We start from the raw sequence: 4,835 nt of genomic DNA, 5'->3' as shown, positions 1-4,835 counted from the left end.
GCGTCGTGGGGGAGCTTGTTCCACCATTGGGGTGCCAGAGCAGCGAATAGCTTTGACTGGGCTGAGCGGGAACTGTGCTTCCGTAGAGGTAGGGGGATAGCAGGCCAGAGGTGGATGAACGTAGTGTGCTCGTTTGGGTGTAGGGTCTGATCAGAGCCTGAAGGTAAGGAGGTGCCGTTCCCCTCACAGGTAACAAGCTGAGATTAGGAGCACTCCCTTTAAGAGTGTGCGCCTAATCTCAGCTCGTTACCTGTATAAAAGACACCTGGGAGCCAGAAATCTTTCTGATTGACAGGGGGTCAAATACTTATTTCCCTCATTAAAATGCAAATCAATTTATAACATTTTGTACATGCGTTTTCCTGGATTTTTTTGTTGTAATTCTGTCTCTCACTGTTCAAATAAACCTACCATTAAAATTATAGACTGATCATTTCTTTGTCAGTGGGCAAACGTACAAAATCAGCAGGGGATCAAATACTTTTTTCCCCTCACTGTATATCAACGATTCGCAAGGTCACTAGAACAGTCTGCAGCACCTGGCCTCACCCTACTAGAATCTGAAGTCAAATGTTTACTGTTTGCTGATGATCTGGTGCTTCTGTCCCCAAGCAAGGAGGACCTACAGCAGCACCTAGATCTTCTGCACAGATTATGTCAGACCTGGGCCCTGACAGTAAATCGCAGTAAGACAAAAATAATGGTGTTCCAAAAAAGGTCCAGTTACCAGGACCACAAATACAAATTCCATCTAGACACCGTTGCCCTAGAGCACACAAAAAAACGATACATACCTCTGCCTAAACATCATCGCCACAGTTAACTTCCACAAAGCTGTGAACGATCTGAGAGACAAGGCAAGAAGGGCCTTCTATGCCATCAAAAGAAACATAAAATTCAACATACCAATTAGGATCTGGCTAAAAATACTTGAATCAGTTGTAGAACCCATTGCCCTTAATGGTTGTGATGTCTGGGGTCTGCTCACCAACCAAGATGTCACAAAATGGGACAAACACCAAATTGAGACTCTGCATGCAGAATTCTGCAAAAATATCCTCTGTGTACAACGTAAAACACCAAATAATGCATGCAGAGCAGAATTAGGCCGATACCCGCTAATTATCAAAATCTAGAAAATAGCCGTTAAATTCTACAACCACCTAAAAGGAAGCGATTCCCAAACCTTCCATTACAAAGCCATTACCTACAGAGAGATGAACCTGGAGAAGAGTCCCCTGAGCAAGCTGGTCCTGGGGCTCTGTTCACAAACACAAACAGACCCCACAGAGTCCCAGGACAGCAACACAATTTGACCCAACCAAATCATGAGAAAACAAAAAGATAATTACTTGACACATGGAAAGAATTTACAAAATAACAGAGCAAACTAGAATGCTATTTGGCCCTAAACAGAGAGTACACAGTGGCAGAATACCTGACCACTGTGACTGACCCAAAATTAAGGAAACCTTTGACTATGTACAGACTCAGTGAGCATAGCCTTGCTATTGAGAAAGGCCGCCGTAGGCAGACCTGGCTCTCAAGAGAAGACAGGCTATGTGCACACTGCCCACACAATGAGGTGGAAACTGAGCTGCACTAACTTCCTGCCAAATGTATGACCATATTAGAGACACATATTTCCCTCAGATTACACAGACCCACAAAGAATTCAAAAACAAATCAAATTTGGATAAACTCCCATATCTATTGGGTGAAATACCACAGTGTGCAATCACAGCAGCAAGATTTGTGACCTGTTGCCACAAGAAAAGGGCAACCAGTGAAGAACAAACACCATTGTAAATACAACCTATATTTATGTTTATTTATTTTCCTTTTTGTACTTTAACTATTTGCATAATATGACATTTGAAATGTCTTTATTCTTTTTGGAACTTTTGTGAATGTATTGTTTTTTTATTATTTAAACGTTTTTTTATTATTTATTTCCCTTTTTTTAAAATATATTTCACTTGCTTTGGCAATGTAAACATATGTTTCCCATGCCAATAAAGCCCTTGAATTGAATTGAATTGAGAGAGAGACAGAGACAGAGAGACAGAGATGAGCTCTGTGGAGTAGCTGATCTCCGATCCCTTGCACTTAATATGTATGTCTGTTTTTGTGGCTATCCTATTTCAGGACCTCGCCTCACTGTGGAGCGATTGAATGACAGAAATGACCTGTTTGGAAAGCACCAGTCTGACCACGCGCCATTTGATTCATGCATGTTTTTGTTTTCTCTCCTGGCTTTGTGGACTCTGTTTTTCTTCTGTAACTTGACTCACTAAACCTGAGGAGGGTGATTCTTACCTGAGGGACTCAGGCCAGGGGTCAGTCGGTTACTGATTGAGAGTTAGCTCAGAGTCTTGTTGGTTTGTAACGTTTCTGGACCAGGGGTCCACCACATAGTCACCCTGTGGGCTTCGCATTGACTTAAAGACAATCTTACCACTACAATCTCACCACCACAATTCCATTCTTTCCCAACACTAAATGAGATTGAAAGTTCCCCTGCACACTTTCCTGGGGCTGTCAAATGAGCCGATGCTCATCCGCTCTAATACATCACAGCCTTTTATATGGATTAGGATCAGGGAGGCTCCCCTCCCCTCTCCTCACCAGCCCCCCACTGGGACCCAGCGTGATTGATAACAACATCCAGGCAGGGACTGATTCATACTGGTACCCATTTGGAGAATGGGGTGAGGCAGAGACCACTGACTCCTGTCCTGGTGCCTACCACAGCTCCACTGGAGAACATGACATCAGCCTGTTAAATACACAGCAGCAGCATGCTGACACAATGGAGCATTCTGGAGACAATCTCAACAAGGTTTTCATTCATAAAGTATGCTTTCACAGCCATTGATAAATCGTATTTACCGGATGCTGATATTTAAAAAATATATATGTTTAGTATAAGGACAGCCAAGTAAAGGTAATCATCTTAGAGCACAGACAACATGATATGCCCATTTTAAAATCACAAGTAAAATATATGCCTGTGTCCATGCTCCACTCTAAAGGAAATGTAGACATATAAACTATTCTTCCTGATTAGCTGCTCTCTTTCCTTTGGAGGTCCAGTGCTAGGATTTGTATTGAGGGGAATCCTGAACCAGTTTTGAGTACAGTATTATTAGCATGTGGTGGTGGTGCCAAGCTAATGACCACTTGGCACATAGACAGCTATCCATCCCAATCTCTGTCACACTAATCCAATTAATGCGACCTGCTTGGCATCAGAGAGACTCATCTGTCTTTACTGTTCATTAACAGACCTCCTCTTGGACTAAACCCATTCACATTCCTGATCTGGATTTCCTGAAAGGGAACACTAGAATATAAACCCCCAATCTAATATGAAGACTCAATAGAAGGGATGGATACACACACATCATAAGATATTCTACATAAAGCTAAAAACCACATTCACTTCACTAAAGGTATATGTTTTTCAGTAAAACTGAAAATAATTTCTGGACAGTTACAGTACATGTTCCTTCAGACCAGTACAGGAAGATCTTCACTCAAACAAACCTAATCTCTCCATGTGACGAGCAGCAGGAGCAGCAGCATGTCAGTGAGTCTGGAAGTGATAAGTATATCAGTTGCGACTGTCATGAGTAAAAGTGTGTGAAGCGATGTAATCATGACAGTCACAGGGCTGAGGACCTAATCCTGGCCTAGTATCACTGGAAGCACAGCTATTGACCATGCTACGATAGGAGGCTGTGGATAAACAGACCTGTCCAATCACACACAGGCTACGTGCACGCATGCACACACACACACACACCAGCTAGTTCCATCATACATTACATCCATCCCTGAATCCAGATCCGGATGACAGGGAATCATGCTCACTTTCTCATAAGTCCAACTGTCTCTCTTAATCTAGACACTGTCAAACATCCAACTGTCTCTTTGAATATGCTCCATTCAAATACCATGCAAAAGCTCTTCTGTAGATTTCCCCCATATCCTATTCAAAAATATATCAGAATACTTGCATTCGCGTCAAATCCTACGCATTTATACCACACCATCTCAGTGTTGTCCCAAGCTGAGTGGCTATATGGGATCCCCCCTCTCTCCTCTCCTCTCTCTCAGGCTGTGACAGGGACTTTATGTCTGGGGGTGGAATGATAATAATGTTTCTAATCTTGTTACATTGCACACAGAATTGTGTTCCATGTTAATGATGAACTGGCCCCCTCTCGGCCCTGCCGATCTGCTTACTTTCAATTTGTGTACTGTCATCTCCCCGCGACGCTGCTGAAATTGATGCACCCTCTTCCTTTTAATTAAATCAAACCCAGTCGGGGGCCGGGCAGGTGGGGGGCCTACGCCCATACATACGTCAAAAAGACCTGCCTGACTTCACGCCAAACCTGAGTGCTGGTTAAAACTCTGGTTTGGGTTTGGTAATCCATTAGCTAGTGTGGACTTCACTCTTCTCTCTAAGTGTGTTTTGCATGATTATTATTACAGTGTCTTTGAGGCAGACAGGACATTCAGCATACTGTAGCTTACCATAGAGGTGTAACCAACTGATTCCATGAAAATTCATTGAAAACATAGCATGGGCACGGGATGTCAACGGGATACATTGGCTTGCCTATTACCTTTCTTGGTCTTTCCCAATCAGCCAAAAAAAGTAATAGCTTGTTGGTTGGGTAATGAAAATCTAAACTTTCTTTAATCTGGATTATGCAGGCTACATCACACAATACAATAGTCATAGAATAATTGATGGCAGCTGAAACAATCCAGTTTCCCAATCTCAAATCAGACATTTTGGAGTTCTATGGACACTGCTCCTG

This window comes from Coregonus clupeaformis, chromosome 29, assembly GCF_020615455.1.
Source record: "Coregonus clupeaformis isolate EN_2021a chromosome 29, ASM2061545v1, whole genome shotgun sequence".
Taxonomy (NCBI): domain Eukaryota; kingdom Metazoa; phylum Chordata; class Actinopteri; order Salmoniformes; family Salmonidae; genus Coregonus; species Coregonus clupeaformis.
The sequence above is the reverse complement of the archived record's forward strand: the minus strand, read 5'-3'. Positions refer to the sequence as shown.